The following is a 17490-nucleotide window of genomic DNA, read 5'->3' as shown; positions in this document are numbered from 1 at the left end:
AGAGGGTAGGACGCGCCCCCTGTCTCGTGGCTTCCTTGATGCTCTTTTGACATGAACTCCAAGTCTCCCAGATCATATTCTTCCTAAAAATCATGCTCCCGAAGGTTTCATTCCATTTGGACTCCGTTTGATATTCCTTTTCTTTGAAATACTGAAACAGGCAATAAAACAGCAATATGGGCTGGGCCTCCGGTTAATATGTTAGTCCCAAAAATGATATAAATGTGCAAAATAAAGCCCATAAACATCCAAAAGGGTAATATAATAGCATGAAACAATCAAAAATTATAGATACGTTGGAGACGTATCATGCATCAACCCCTATGCATAGATTACCCCAATATCACTGTGGGAATCCGCGAGTTGAATGCCATAACACATATCAAGTGAGTCAATAAGATACCTCCTTGTCACCTCAAGTATTCATATTGCAAGACACATATCATGTGTTCTCACCTCTGAATATTCAATCTGACAAGACAAAATTTTGAAGGGTAAAGATTCAATTCGTCATAACAAGAGTATGAACGGGAGAAACATCATATGATCCAACTATATTAACAAAGCCCATGATATAGATCACAAGAGAGAGAGAGAGAGAGAGAGAGAGAGAGAGAGAGAGAGATCAAACACATAGCTACTGTTACAAACCCTCAGCCCCGAGGGTGGAGGCTACCTCTTGAGCACTGCATTGGCCCTTGAAAAGGAAAGGGTGATGCAGCAAAGTAGCATAAGTATTTCCCTCAGTTTTTGAGAAACAAGGTATCAATCCAGTAGGAGGCTCCTCAAAAGTCCCTCGTACCTACACAAACAAACAAGAACCTCGCAACCAACGCAATAAAGGGGTTGTCAATCCCTTCACGGTAACTTGCGAAAGTGAGATCTGATAGAGATAATAAAATAAGATAAATATTTTTGGTATTTTTATTATATAGATGGAAAAGTAAAGATGCAAATAGAAGTAGATGGAAAATTTATATGATAAAAGATAGACCTGGGGGCCATAGGTTTCACTAGTGGCTTCTCTCAAGATAGCATAAGTATTACGGTGGGTGAACAAATTACTGTTGAGCAATTGATAGAGAAGTGCATAGTTATGAGAATATCTAGGCATGATCATGTATATAGGCATCACGTCCGCAACAAGTAGGCCGACTCATGCCTGCATCTACTACTATTACTCCACACATCGACCGACTCCTGCCTGCATCTAGAGTACTAAGTTCATGAAGAACAGAGTAACGCATTAAGAAAGATGACATGATGTAGAGGGATAAACTCAAGCAATATGATACAAACCCCATTTTTTATCCTTCATGGCAACAATACAATACATGCCTTGCTGCCCCTACTGTCACTGGGAAAGGACACCGCAAGATTGAACCCAAAGCTAAGCACTTCTCTCATTGCAAGAAAGATCAATCTAGTAGGCCAAACCAAACTGATAATTCGAAGAGACTTGCAAAGATAACCAATCATACATAAAAGAATTCATAGGAGATTCAAATACTTCTCATAGATAAACTTGATCATAAACCCACAATTCATCGGATCTCCACAAACACACCACAAAAAGAGTTACATCGAATAGATCTCCAAGAACATCAAGGAGAACTTTGTATTGAGATTCAAAGAGAGAGAATAAGCCATCTAGCTAATAACTATGGACCCGAAGGTCTGTGGTAAACTACTCACAACTCATCGGAGAGGCCTTGGAGATGATGTAGAGGCCCTCTATGGTCGATTCCCCCTCCGGCGGAGCGCCGGCGAAGGCTCCAAGATGGGATCTCGCGGATACAGAAGGTTGCGGCGGTGGAAATAGTTTTTCGTGGTGCTCCTGGATGTTTTCAGGGTACGTGGATATATATAGGCGAAGGAGGTAGGTCAGGGGAGCCACAAGGGGCCCACGAGGGTGGGGGCGCACCCATCCCCCTAGGGCGCGCCCTCCTGCCTCGTGGCCACCTCGGCTGCTTCTTGACGTCCACTCCAAGACTCCTGGATTGCGTTTGTTCCAGAAAGATCGCTCCCTAAGGTTTCATTCCGTTTGGAATCCATTTGATATTCCTTTTCTTCTAAACATTGAAATAGGCAAAAAACAGCAATTCGGGTTGGGCCTCAGGTTAGTAGGTTAGTCCAAAAAATGATATAAAAGTGTAAAGTAAAGCCCATGAACATCTAAAACATGTAATATAATAGTATGGAACAATCAAAAATTATAGATACGTTGGAGACGTATCAAACATCCCCAAGCTTAATTCCTGCTCGTCCTCGAGTAGGTAAATGATAAAAACAGAATTTTTGATACGGAATGCTACCTAGCATATTCTCAATGTAATTTTTTTTATTGTGGTATGAATGTTCAGATCCAAATGATTCAAGATAAAAGTTCGTATTGACGTAAGAGTAATAATACTTCAAGCATACTAAGAAAGTAATCTTGTCCTCTCAAAATAACATGGCCAAAGAAAGCTATCCCTACAAAATCATATTGTCTGGCTATGCTCTATCTTCATCACACAAAATATTTAAATCATGCACAACCCCGGTTTTAGCCAAGCAATTGTTTCATACTTTAGTATTTTCAAACTTTTTCAATCTTCACGCAATACATGAGCGTGAGCCATGGACATAGCACTATATGTGGAATAGAATGGTGGTTGTCGAGAAGACAAAAAAGGAGAAGATAGTCTCACATCAACTAGGCGTATCAACGGGCTATGGAGATGCCCATTAATAGATATCAATGTAAGTGAGTAGGGATTGCCATGCAACGGATGCACTTAGAGCTATAAATATATGAAAGCTCAACAAAAGAAACTAAGTGCGTGTGCATCCAACTTGCTTGCTCACGAAGACCTAGGGCATTTTGGGGAAGCCCATCATTGGAATATACAAGCCAAGTTCTACAATGAAAAATTCCCACTAGTATATGAAGGTGACAACATAGGAGACTCTCTATCATGAAGATCATGGTGCTACTTTGAAGCACAAGTGTGGAAAAAGGATAGTAACATTGTCCCTTGTCTCCTTTTCTCTCAATTTTTTTTTTATTTTGGTGGGCTTCTTTGGCCTCTCTTTTTTTATTGGGCTTCTTTGGCCTCTCTTTTTTTGTAAAGTCCGAAGTCTCATCCCGACTTGTGGGGGAATCATAGTCTCCATCATCCTTTCCTCACTTGGGACAATGCTCTAATAATGAATACCATCACACTTTTATTGATTTACAACTCAAGAATTACAACTCAATACTTAGAACAAAATATGACTCTACGTGAATGCCTCCGGCGGTGTACCGGGATATGCAATGAATCAAGAGTGACATGTATGAAAAATTACGGAAGTGGCCTTGCCACAAATACGATGTAACCTACATGATCACGCAAAGAGCAATATGACAATGGTGGAGCGTGTCATAGTAAATGGAACGGTGGAAAGTTGCATGGCAATATATCTCGGAATGGCTATGGAAATGCCATAATAGGTAGGTATGGTGGCTGTTTTGAGGAAGGTATATGGTGGGTGTATGGTACCGGCGAAAGTTGCACGGCACAAGAGAGGCTAGCAATGGTGGAAGGATGAGAGTGCGTATAATCCATGGACTCAACATTACTCATAAAGAACTCATATACTTATTGCAAAAATCTACAAGTAATCAAAACAAAGTACTACACCCATGCTCCTAGGGGAAGGGTTGGTAGGAGTTAACCATCGCGCGATCCCGACCTCCACACATAAGGAAGACAATCAATAAATAAATCATGCTCCAACTTCATCACATAATGGTTCACCATACGTGCATGCTACGGGAATCACAAACTTTAACACAAGTATTCATCAAATTCACAATTACCCAACTAGCATGACTCTAATATTACCACCTTTATATCTCAAAACAATTGTCAAGCATCAAATTGATCATAGCATCCAATTCCCTTTCTATGATAGTTTTTATTATACCCAACTTGGATGCCCATCATTCTAGGACCAATTTTATAACCATAGCAAATACCATTATGTTCTAAAAGACTCTCAAAATAATATAAGTGAAGCATGAGAGATCAACAATTTCTACAAAATTAAGCCACCGTCGTGCTCTAAAAAGTATAAGTGAAGCACTAGAGCAAAACTATCTAGCTCAAAATATATAAGTATAGCACATAGAGTATTCTAATAATTTCTAAATCAAGTGTGTATCTCCCAAAAGGTGTGTACAGCAAGAATTATTGTGGTGAACTAAAAAGCAAAGACTCATATCATACAAGACGCTCCAAGCAAAACACAGCAAAACACATATCATGTGGTGAATAAAAATATAGCTCCAAGTAAAGTTACCGATAGACGAAGACGAAAGAGGGGATGCCTTCCGGGGAATCCCCAAGCTTAGGCTTTTGGTTGTCCTTGGATTATCTTGGGGTGCCTTGGGAATCCCCAAGCTTAGGCTCTTGCCAATCCTAATTCCATAGTCCATCAAATCTTTACCCAAAACTTGAAAACTTCACAACACAAAACTCAACAGGAAATCTCATGATTAGTGCAAGAAAGAAAAACCACCACCTAAGGTACTGTAATGAACTCATTATTTATTTATATTGGTGTTAAACCTACTGTATTCCAACTTCTCTATGGTTCATACCCCCCGATACTAGCCATAGATGCATCAAAATAAGCAAACAACACACGAAAAACAGAATCTGTCAAAAACAGAATAGTCTGTAGAAATCTGTAACTTTAAAATACTTCTAGAACTCTAAAACTCCTTCCAAAATAGGAAAGTCCTGGGCAATTTGTCTATTGATCTACTGCAAAAAGAATCAACTAAACATCCCATTTCTGTGATTTATTAAAATTATTCTCGTGCGTGCAAAAGTTTCTATTTTTCAGCAGAATCAAATTAACTATGACCGTAGGTTATCCTATAGGTTCTACTTGGCACAAACACTAATTAAAACATAAAACCATATCTAAACAGAGGCTATATGAAATATTTATTACTATACAGAAGCAAAAAGCAAGAAACAAAAATAAAATTGGGTTGCCTCCCAACAAGCGCTATCGTTTAACGCCCCTAGCTAGGCATAAAAGCGAGAATAGATCTAAGTATTGCCATCTTTGGTATTCAATTCATAAGTGGCTCGCTTAATAGATTCATAAGGTAATTTGATTTTATTTCTAGGAAAATGTTCCATGCCTTTCCTTAATGGAAATTGGAATCTAATATTTCCTTCCTTCATATCAATAATTGCACCAATCGTTCTAAGGAAAGGTCTACCAAGAATAATAGGACATGAAAGGTTGCAATCTATATCAAGAACAATGAAATCTACGGGCACATAATTCCTATTGGCAACAATAAGAACATCATTAATCCTTCCCATAGGTTTCTTAATAGTGGAATCCGCAAGGTGCAAGTTTAAAGAGCAATCATCAAAATCACGGAAACCTAACACATCACATAAAGTTTTTGGAATCGTGGAAACACTAGAACCCAAATCACACAAAGCATAGCATTCATGATCTTTAATTTTAATTTTAATAGTAGGTTCCCACTAATCATAATGTTTTCTAGGGATAGAAACTTCCAATTCAAGTTTTTCCTCATAAGATTGCATCAAAGCATCAACGATATGTTTGGTAAAAGCTTTATTTTGACTATAATCATGAGGAGAATTCAACACGGATTGCAACAAGGAAATACAACCTATTAAAGAACAATTATCATAATTAAGTTCCTTGAAATCCAAAATAGTGGGTTCATTGCTATGTAAAGTTTTGACCTCTCCAATCCCACTTTTACCAAATTTAGCATCAAGATCTAAAAACTCCAAATCATTGGGACGCCTTTTAACTAAAGTTGACTCATCTCCAGTCCCATCATTATCAAGATTCATATTGCAAAACAAATATTTAATAGGGGACACATCAATAACTTTTAGATCTTCATCATTATTATCATGGAAACTGGAAGAACACGCTTTTACAAAGCAATCTTTCTTAGCACGCAACCTAGCGGTTCTTTCCTTGCACTCATCAATGGAAATTCTCATGGCCTTGAGAGACTCATTGATATCATGCTTAGGTGGAATAGATCTAAGTTTCAAAGAATCAACATCAAGAGAAATTCTATCCACGTTTCTAGCCAATTCATCAACTTTAAGCAATTTTTCTTCAAGCAAAGCATTGAAATTCTTTTGAGAGATCATAAATTCTTTAATACTATTCTCAAAATCAGAGGGCATCTTATTAAAATTTCCATAAGAGTTGTTGTAGGAGTTACCATAATTATTAGAGGAATTACTAGGAAACGGACTAGGATTAAAGTTTCCTCTATACGCATTGTTACCAAAATTATTCCTACCAACAAAATTCACATCCATAGATTCATTGTTATTCTCAATCAAAGTAGACAAAGGCATATCATTAGGATCAATAGGAGCACTCTTATTAGCAAACAATTTCATAAGTTCATCCATCTTTCCACTCAAAACATTAATCTCTTCTATCGCATGAACTTTTTTACTAGTAGATCTTTCGGTGTGCCATTGAGAATAATTAACCATAATATTATCTAGGAGTTTATTAGCCTCTCCTAAAGTGATTTCCATAAAAGTACCTCCCACGGCCGAATCTAAAAGATTTCTAGAAGAAAAATTCAATCAGGCATAAAAATTTTGTATGATCATCCATAAATTCAAATATGTGTAGGGCAATTACGAATCATTAATTTCATTATCTCCCAAGATTGTGCAACATGTTCATGATCAAGTTGCTTAAAATTCATAATGTCGTTTCTAAGAGAGATGATCTTAGCGGGAGGAAAATACTTAAAGATAAAAGCATCTTTGCACTTATTCCATGAATCAATACTATTTTTAGGCAAAGACGAAAACCAAGTTTTAGAACGATCTCTAAGCGAAAACGAAAATAACTTCAATTTAAGAATATCATTATCCGTATCTTTCTTCTTTTGCATATCACATAAATCAACAAAGTTGTTTAGACGAGTAGCGGCATCTTCACTAGGAAGGCCAGAGAATTGATCTTTCATAACAAGATTCAACAAAGCAGCATTGATTTCACAAGATTCAGCATCATTAAGAGGAGCAATTGGAGTGCTAATGAAATCATTATTGTTGGTATTGGAGAAATCACACAATTTAGTATTATCTTGAGCCATCGTGACAAGCAATCCAACACACAAGCACACAAGAGGAAAGCGGAAGAGAGAGGCAAACGAAAAAGAGAGAGCGAATAAAATGGCAAGGGTGAAGTGGGGGAGAGGAAAACGAGAGGCAAATGGCAAATAATGTAATGCGAGGGAGATGAGTTTGTGATGGGTACTTGGTATGTCTTGACTTGAGCGAAGACCTCCCCGGCAACGGCGCCAGAAATCCTTCTTGCTACCTCTTGAGCACTGCGTTGGTTTTCCCTTGAAGAGGAAAGGGTGATGCAGCAAAGTAGCATAAGTATTTCCCTCAGTTTTTGAGAACCAAGGTATCAATCCAGTAGGAGGCTCCTCAAAAGTCCCTCGTACCTACACAAACAAACAAGAACCTCGCAACCAACACGATAAAGGGGTTGTCAATCCCTTCACGGTAACTTGCAAAAGTGAGATCTGATAGAGATAATAAAATAAGATAAATATTTTTGGTATTTTTATGATATAGATGGAAAAGTAAAGATGCAAATAAAAGTAGATGGAAAACTTATATGATAAAAGATAGATCCGGGGGCCATAGGTTTCACTAGTGGCTTCTCTCAAGATAGCATAAGTATTACGATGGGTGAACAAATTACTGTCGAGCAATTGATAGAAAAGTGCAAATTTATGAGAATATCTAGGCATGATCATGTATATAGGCATCACGTCCGCAACAAGTAGGCCGACTCCTGCCTGCATCTACTACTATTACTCCACACATCGACTGTGACGCCCGGGTAATTAGGCTACAGTAACCCCACCTTAACGATGCCATGTCACCTCCGATTACTGTTGATAATCTCGCATTAGTTTGAAATGATTCATATTCAAAATTTGAATTTAAGTTAAACAAATAAAGTTTTCAAAAGTCAAAACTAAATGGTTCCTAATGTGTCAAATAATCCTTAGTAAATATTGGTGGATAAATTATCTTTTAATAAAATATTTAAATGCACTAAAGTAATAGAAATGACAGCAAAAACAATTAATTAGATGCCTTTTATAAAGTTATAATAATAAAACTAAATTAGTAGTGTGCCAAAATAATTGTGGTAGTGGACTGATTAGTAATACTAATTTAGGTGACTGGGTATTTTATAAAACTAAAATAAAGAAACTTTAAATGAAAATAGAAAAAAAAAGGTAAAATAGAACAAAAACTAAAAGAAAAATAAAAGAGAAAGCAACCCCCCCACTGGGCTCTAGCCTAACAGGCCACCGGCCCACCTAACCGCTATATCCCCCGGTCCACCCTCGCAAACCCTAACCCACCCCCACGATCCCCACTCCCCCACTCGCTCTCTCCCCTCACTCCCCCAATCCAGATCGGGATCGGGGCGACCGCGCCCTCAATGCCCGACGCCGACGCCCAACCCAACGCCGCCCTCCCGCCTCTGCACCAACCCCGGTGAACGCCGCCCCGTCGTCGTCACCGGATCGCCTCGACCTTGTCTCCTCCCCTTTGCGTGACGTCCCCATCCTCCTCCTCGCCGGACTCCATCGTCGTCGTCCTCTCAATCGTCGCCTCGTCCCCGCCATCGCCGATCGCCTCCCCGAGCCGACTTAAGCACAACTACAAGGCCCGGGTGAGGCCTCGTCCGCCCTCGCTCCATTCCCCTTTACTCCGGTCGCCGTAGGCCGCCCCCACCACCCGTGCCGCGCTCACCCCTCCGTAGCCGCGTCTGTGCCCACGCACCGGCCACCCCGTGCGTGCCCCGGGGGTCCCCAGCCCGTGCTCCCCGTGCCGTCGCCCGCTACCGCCCCTGCTCCGCGGTGCCCGTCGTTGAGCCCACGCTGGCCGCTCGCCTGCGCCCCGCTAGTCCAACCCCTGGCCTGGGCAAGTGGCCTAACGGGTGGGTGCCCGTCGCCCGTAACCACTGCGCCCAGCGCCCGCGCCTGCTAAGCCCTCCTGGCCAAATGACAAGGGGCCCCACCCCAGAACGAATTAAAAAAAAAGTTAACATAAATAAATTATCAATTAATTAATTAGTTAATTAAGTTAACTAATCTAATTAAAATTAATTAACCTAATCACTTAGTTAAACTAATTAACCCTGTTTAGTTAGTCTTAGTCTATGACAAATGGGACCCACACGTTAGTTTGACTCAGTCAACGCCATGTTGACTACTGACATCATGCTGACGTCATGATGATGTCAGCATACACTATTCTGGATAATGTTGAATTAAATTAATTAAAGAAATTCTAGAAATGATTAAATCTTTTAAAATTAATATAAAATAAACCGTAGCTCAGATGGAAAAACTTTGTACATGAAAGTTGCTCAGAACTATGAGACGAATCCAGATACGTGACCCGTTCGTCCGCCACGCATCCCTAGCATAGCAAACACGCAACTTTCTCCCTCTGGTTCATTTGTCCGAAAACGCGAAACACCAGGAATACCTTCCCGAATGTTTTCCCCCTTCACCGGTATCACCTCCTACTGCGTTAGGTCACCTCTAGCACCGCGTATTGCCATGCTACACTTTGTGATGCTTTGTTTGCTCTGTTATTTACTGTGTTCCCTCTCCATCACTTCTTTCCGGTAGACCCCGAGACTGCAGGCGACCCCCAGTTCGACTACGGAGTTGACGACCCCTCCTTGCCAGAGCAACCAGGCAAGCCCCCCCTTTGATCACCAGATATTGCCTGTTCTACCCTATACTGCTTGCATTAGAGTAGTGTAGCATGTTACTGTTTTGATTAATCCTATTCTGTTACATAGCCTGTCATTGTTGCTACATCTGTTGATACCTTACCCACAATCCTAAATGCTTAGTATAGGATGCTAGTTTATCATCATTGGCCCTACATTCTTGTCAGTCTGCCTTGCTATACTATTGGGCCGTGATCACTCGGGAGGTGATCACGGGTATATACTATACACATATATGCTATACAGATGGTGACTAAAGTCGGGTCAGCTCGTTGAGTACCCGCAAGTGATTCCAATGTGGGGGCTCGAAGGACAGGTGGCTCCACCCTGGTAGAGGTGGGCCTGGGTTCCCGACGGCGCCCGACTGTTAATTTGAGGCGGAGTGGCAGGGCAGGTTGAGACCACCTAGGAGCGAGGTGGGCCTGGCCCTGGTCGGCGTCCGCGGTTACTTCAGAATAACACGCTTAACGAGATCTTGGTATTTGATATGAGTCTGGCCACTGGCCTATACGCACTAACCACCTACACGGGAAAGATATGGGCACTCGACGTCGTGGTATCAGCCGAAGCCTTCTTGACGTCAGCGACGGAGCGGCGCGCGCCGGATTGGACCGCGTAACGTGACTTCCTTTGTAATGGAGCTTGCTAGGTCTGCTTCCGGCCGCCCTCGCAACATGCAGGTGTGCAATGGGCGATGGGCCCAGACCCCTGTGTGCATAGGATTTAGACCGACGTGTTGACCTCTCTGTTGTGCCTAGGTGGGGCTGCGACGTGTTGATCTTCCGAGGCCGGGCATGACCCAGGAAAGTGTGTCCGGCCAAATGGGATCGAGCGTGTTGGGTTATGTGGTGCACCCCTGCAGGGAAGTTTATCTGTTTGAGTAGCCGTGTCCCTCGGTAAAAGGATGACCCAGAGTTGTACCTTGACCTTATGACAACTAGAACCGGATACTTAATAAAACACACCCAGACAAGTTCCACAGACAACCCGGTGATCGCTTTTCCATAGGGCGACGAGGGGAGGATCGCCGGGTAGGATTATGCTATGTGATGCTACTTGGAGGACTTCAATCTACTCTCTTCTACATGCTGCAACACGGAGGCTGCCAGAAGCATAGTCTTCGATAGGACTAGCTATCCCCCTCTTATTCTGGCATTCTGCAGTTCAGTCCACTGATATGGCCTCCTTACACATATACCCATGCATATGTAGTGTAGCTCCTTGCTTGTGAGTACTTTGGAAGAGTACTCACGGTTGCTTTGCTCCCTCTTTTCCCCCATTTTCCTCTTCTTTTCGGATGCTGCAACCAGACGTTGGAGCCCAGGAGCCAGACGCCACCATCGACGACGACTACTACACTGGAGGTGCCTACTACTACGTGCAGGCTGCTGACGACGACCAGGAGTAGTTTAGGAGGATCCCAGGCAGGAGGCCTGCGCCTCTTTCGATCTGTATCCCAGTTTGTGCTAGCCTTCTTAAGACAACCTTGTTTAACTTATGTCTGTACTCAGATATTGTTGCTTCCGCTGACTCGTTTATGTACGAGCACTTGTATTCGAGCCCTCGCGGCCCCTGGCTTGTAATATGATGCTTGTATGACTTATTTTACTTTTAGAGTTGTGTTGTGATATCTTCCCGTGAGTCCCTGATCTTGATCGTACACATTTGCGTGCATGATTAGTGTACGATTGAATCGGGGGCGTCACAAGTTGGTATCAGAGCCGACTGCCTGTAGGAATCCCCCTTCCACACTCCTTGGCCAAAGTTGAGTCTAGTCATTGCAAAACTTTTACTAACATGGCTGTGTGGCTTACGGGCCCACGTTGCCACTTGGGTGGTATTACGATCTTTTATTCCTCGCCTTTACTCTGGGACTCTAATCTCTCTTCTATTCGGGATAAATGAATTTTGCTAACTCTAACTCTAGGTTCTCGTAATTACTTCCTCCCTTAGAGCCCCGTATTACAGATGATCACATGCTGCCCAGAAGATTCCGAAGATGCTATTCGATGTTTTCTCGAGACACTTGTGTCCACCGCCTTTGCAAATTCGCTACCACTGTTATATCCTTATGGATACCTGCATACACTTGTTGTTATTACATCCAATCCCATTGATCTTGTTATTACAAGATGCCCCGAACTGCTCTTCGTTGTTCCGAGAATCCTTTAAGCTTACTGCCTTGCAGTTCTTGCCACATCTACGGATAATTTCTCGCACTTGCCGAGTATCCACTCGTCCCTAGTTGTTTCATGTATGTCACCTACTTTGAAAAACTATCCGGTCTTCCGATAATCCATTGCCAACTATTGTTCTGTAAATACTTGTCTGCTTGCATTATGGATACTTTCCATACGTCTAGCAATATTCACGAGCATCCTTTGTCATCGTCATTTTGAGTCTTTGATCCAATATGTTTGTGAATGCTCGCACTCACCAATCCAACCCAGAATTCATCCTTCCGTCTCAGACGTCATTTAAACATGAGCTGGATCTCGACCAACCAAATTATCATCGATTGTATCCCTAAGCCTACTCAACTTATCCACCCTTAATCAGAGCATTTACTTCTGATCCCTTGATTTGGAAATCACAATTCCTTTGCAAGTTTGAATTAGTTGTGTGTTTCTATAATTCAATGCCTTTGCATTGTTTCTTCCTCTGGTTGAGTACCGATGCTTACATCAGATCCCTTAAGGACCATCAGATCCTTTATTGTATTTTATTCGACAGTGTCCTTCACAACCAAAATTCTTATGAGTTCTTTACCAGATACATAATGCCCTTGGTAAATTGTATCCTCTACCTTTGTCAACCATGCTCTACTTTTGAGCTTGTGTTTTTTACTCTTCAAGTTCATGGTATATGTTCTAAAAAGCCCCGATGGGTTGAACCTATGCCTTCCTTAATCTGTGTGAACTCGAAAGTTTTCACGGGTCATACTCCTCTGGTAATTCACCAGGTAGGTTTTGACACTGAAATCATTTTTATCTAGAGCAGTGAATGAAAGTTTATGCATTGGAGAAGTGGGAGTCGACCTTGAACTTTGAGTTCATGCCCATGGACACCATGTAGATCTTATCATTAAAGCTTCTCTTAAATTAATTATTCCCTTGATATAAGTTCATCTTATATCTAGGATCTGGCCTTTTGCAGTCGTGGTTCCGATCTTGTTCTCCTTTAAATACCATTTCTCGTGCAAGTTTAAGCACTTGTCTTCTGTAGAGCAATACCCTAGTTCAACCTCTACTTTGATCTGTCGTCGAGTATTACCCCCTAGTAACTTGATATTATCTTGGAACAGCATAACTTCTTATAAGTTCTTCATCAAGTACTACATTCTCACTGATTACAATTTTTCATGGACTTTGAGTTATTAAACACTCAAAGACACCAATAACTGAACCGAGTCCGCACTACGGTTCAACTACTCTGAGTAATCTTCTTTAAGTACGAGTTTGTACCCGATCAAGCCATTCCTAGCCTGTTTGGCTATATCATTGTCGTGATGATTTTAACTGTGCTACCTGGTCCTTATTCCCAGAGCACAACTTTCGATGATGAGCTAATCTTACGTCGATCTTCCTTGTCTTATCGTTTCACCTCAAACAACAAGCTTGATTCCGAGTTTGTCGTAACTATGGTTTCAATAACTTTTCGCTCCATCATTCCTTTGACTTGATGTCATCGCTGATTGATTACATCTTCATGAAATCTCTCGACAAATGTGTCGTGATCATCATCAACCTTATGATCTCTTCCAGGATATCAATCGGATTCATGATGAGAAATACCATCCTTGCCCTCGATGATTTGTGTTATCATCGGCCACTTTATTGCCTTCTCTCCAACACAAACTTGTCCGTGTTTTGTGTTATACCTTGAGTTCCTTGCTATCCAGCATTTGTTCTTCTTTACCTTTGAATATTACCACCTTTTATGTCAAGAATGTCGTGGGAATTTTACCACCTCTCGAGAATTCTTGATATAGTAATATCTCTCGCCATTTTCGTTCATTTCTTGGTTTCCTGTTGTTTCTAACCGGAATACAAAAAAAAGGGTTGTGATGTGTAAAATTCAAAACTTCTAGCAACCATATTGATTGTAAGTTAATGGACGATAGTTTCATTCTAAGTCTATTGCTTATTGAATCATCATTCAAACATTGATCGTGCTACCTAGTCCAGATTTTCGAGTGCACCCTTCTATCATTGTTAAATTGTGTATGTTTTCCTCGAGCATACATCATTATATCATTTGATCTGACTCATGTTATCTCCTTGTTCACATAATTGTGGAAATCCATCTTTTTGGAAATCTCAATGAATTGTCGCTGAGTCAATCAGCCACCTCCTCACCTCTCCTTGACTTAATAATTAACTCTTGTGCCGGAACTCGCTTCCATAGTTCATTTCTCGAGAATTTTATAATGTCATCTTGTCAATTTGTATTACACCTTTTCCCTCTCAGGCATCCTGAGTCTGAGGTATTTTGACACCGATCAGATCTGAATCTTGGTCAGATATGATGGTTGGAACATTTTTCAAGAGTCACAACATTGGTCTTTATATGACCCGGTAAGGTGCTGTCGTGCCTAGCACACCTGGCCGGAGGCCTATTGTTATAGATTCCTTTTCAGCAAGGTTATCCATCCATGAGGAAACTGTAAGACTTATTCTATAAGTTTATCCTGATGGATCCTTTGTGTATCCAAAGTCTGACCTTTGCTTGAAGACCTTGTCAATGCTATCTCGAAGCATGACTGTGCTACTCCGATCATCAATAAAAGCACTTGAAGCACAAAGCTAAATTCTCTTTATCAATTATCCAAGCACTGTTTTATGGGTAATGCCACGAAAATTCTCTCCCCTACCTAAGGAGTTTTCTACATTATATCGTGTCATGGATATCATGCTCTGCTTATCCTTGGGAAGGATATACCCTTGAAATATGTGTTTAAACACATTTTCCTTTCCCTTGTCCTATTTAATCTGATAATCATATTTTATTTTTCATTGGTTGGTTTAACGTTGCTTGTGATCTATATGATCTAAGCAGTAATATTCTCCTGCTTATGTAAACACCTTGTTGTACCACTCTATTTGTAAGACCCTGTTACTATTGTTAATGACATTCTGGTAACCACCGATGGGTGATAACTTTGCCAATTGGTTTGCCTCGTTCAACAAGCAGGGAAATTGCTCTCTTCGTTCCCCGTCCTTGGTACCGACTTCGTTGCCGGCATAGCTGACAAGCTATTCACTGACATGCCTCCCTGTCGCGGCTGTGCAAGATGTCACCACCCTTCCTACTTTCAACCCACATGGTGGGTCCATAACCAACAGGTCCACTGGATCGAAACCTGACTCTTCTTTACAACCCGGATTCTAATGTATCCTTTGCACCTGGCTTCGTATGTGATTCACGAGCTAAATGCTATACCATTATTCATCCTGGAATCAAACACCATGTTATTCTCGTTGTTCAAACCCCCATTCCAGCTTCTGTCTAGTCATCGAATGATTGCCTACCCGTTTGAAAATTTGGTACCATCGTATATGGCACTCAATGAATTCACTGAAATACAACTCGTGGGGTACCTTGTGTATTTCCCATTGAGTTCACCGTCATATGCCCAGCTTTGTGGAGATGCATTCTTCCGGAGTTTTTCCCCTTGGTCGCATTCGTAGGATGATGGAGATCCCGAAGAAAGGATGACGGCTCCATCATGATGACTTGGAGCAGAGAAATGAAGACTTAAACGTAATGGATCCACCTCTTCGAGAAGAGCAACCAAAGACGAGAAGATTCGTTAGGATTTCGTAACTAGACCTTTCCCCCTAGTCCCCCTCTTAAATCTCGGGACGAGATTTCTTGTAGTGGAGGAGATTTGTGACGCCCGGTAATAAGGCTACAGTAACCCCAAGTTAACGATGCCACGTCACCTTCGATTACTGTTGATAATCTCGCATTAGTTTGAAACGATTCATATTCAAAATTTGAATTTAAGTTAAACAAATAAAGTTTTCAAAAGTCAAAACTAAATGGTTCCTAATGTGTCAAATAATCCTTAGTAAATATTGGTGGATAAATTATCTTTTAATAAAATATTTAAATGCACTAAAGTAATAGAAATGACAGCAAAAACAATTAAGTAGATGCCTTTTATAAAGTTATAATAATAAAACTAAATTAGTAGTGTGCCAAAATAATTGTGGTAGTGGACTGATTAGTAATACTAATTTAGGTGCTGACTGGATATTTTATAAAACTAAAATAAAGAAACTTTAAATGAAAACAGAAAAGAAAAATAAAAAAAGGTAAAAGAAAACAAAAACTAAAAGAAAAATAAAAGAGAAAGCAACCCCCCCACTGGGCTCCGGCCTAACAGGCCACCGGCCGACCTAACCGCCATATCCCCCGGTCCACCCCCGCAAACCCTAACCCACCCCCACGATCCCCACTCCCCCACTCGCTCACTCCCCTCACTCCCCCTATCCAGATCGGGATCGGGGCGACCACGCCCTCAATGCCCGACGTCAACGCCCAACCCAACGCCGCCCTCCCGCCTCTGCGCCAACCCCGGTGAACGCTGCCCCGTCGCCGTCACCAGATCGCCTCGACCTCGTCTCCTCCCCTCCGCGTGATGTCCCCATCCTCCTCCTCGCCGGACTCCATCGTCGTCGTCCTCTCCATCATCGCCTCGTCCCCGCCATCGCCGACCGCCTCCCCGAGCCGACTTAAGCACAACTACAGGGCCCCGGTGAGGCCTCGTCCGCCCTTGCTCCGTTCCCCTTTGCTCCGGTCGCCGTAGGCCGCCCCCACCGCCCGTGTCGCGCTCACCCCTCCGTAGCCGCGTCCGTGCCCATGCACTGGCCACCCAGTGCATGCCCCGGGGGTCCCCAGCCCGTGCTCCCCGTGCCGTCGCCCGCTACCGCCCCTGCTCTGCGGTGCCCATCGCTGAGCCCACGCTGGCCGTTCGCCTGCGCCCCGCTAGTCCAACCCCTGGCCTGGGAAAGCGGCCTAACGGGTGGGTGCCCGTCGCCCGTAACCGCTGCGCCCAGCGCCCGCGCCTGCTAAGCCCCCCTGGCCAAATGACAAGGGGCCCCACCCAACGAATTTAAAAAAAAGAGTTAAAATAAATAAATTAGCAATTAATTAATTGATTAATTAATTAAGTTAACTAATCCTATTTAACTAATCTAATTAAAATTAATTAACCTAATCACTTAGTTAAACTAATTAACCATGTTTAGTTAGTCTTAGTCTATGACAAATGAGACCCACACGTTAGTTTGACTAAGTCAATGCCATGTTGACTGCTGACGTCATGCTGACATCATGATGATGTCATGATGATGTCAGCATACACTATTCTGGATAATGTTGAATTAAATTAATTAAAGAAATTCTAGAAATGATTAAATCTTTTAAAATTAATATAAAATAAATCGTAGCTCAGATGGAAAAACTTTCTACATGAAAGTTGCTCAGAACGACGAGACGAATCCGGATACGCAACCCGCTCGTCTGCCACGCATCCCTAGCATAGAGAACACGCAACTTTCTCCCTTCGGTTCATCTATCCGAAAACGCGAAACAGCAGGAATACCTTCCCGGATGTTTCCCCCTTCA

Source organism: Triticum dicoccoides, chromosome 3B (assembly GCF_002162155.2).
Source record: "Triticum dicoccoides isolate Atlit2015 ecotype Zavitan chromosome 3B, WEW_v2.0, whole genome shotgun sequence".
NCBI lineage: Eukaryota > Viridiplantae > Streptophyta > Magnoliopsida > Poales > Poaceae > Triticum > Triticum dicoccoides.
This window is presented reverse-complemented; position numbering follows the sequence as displayed.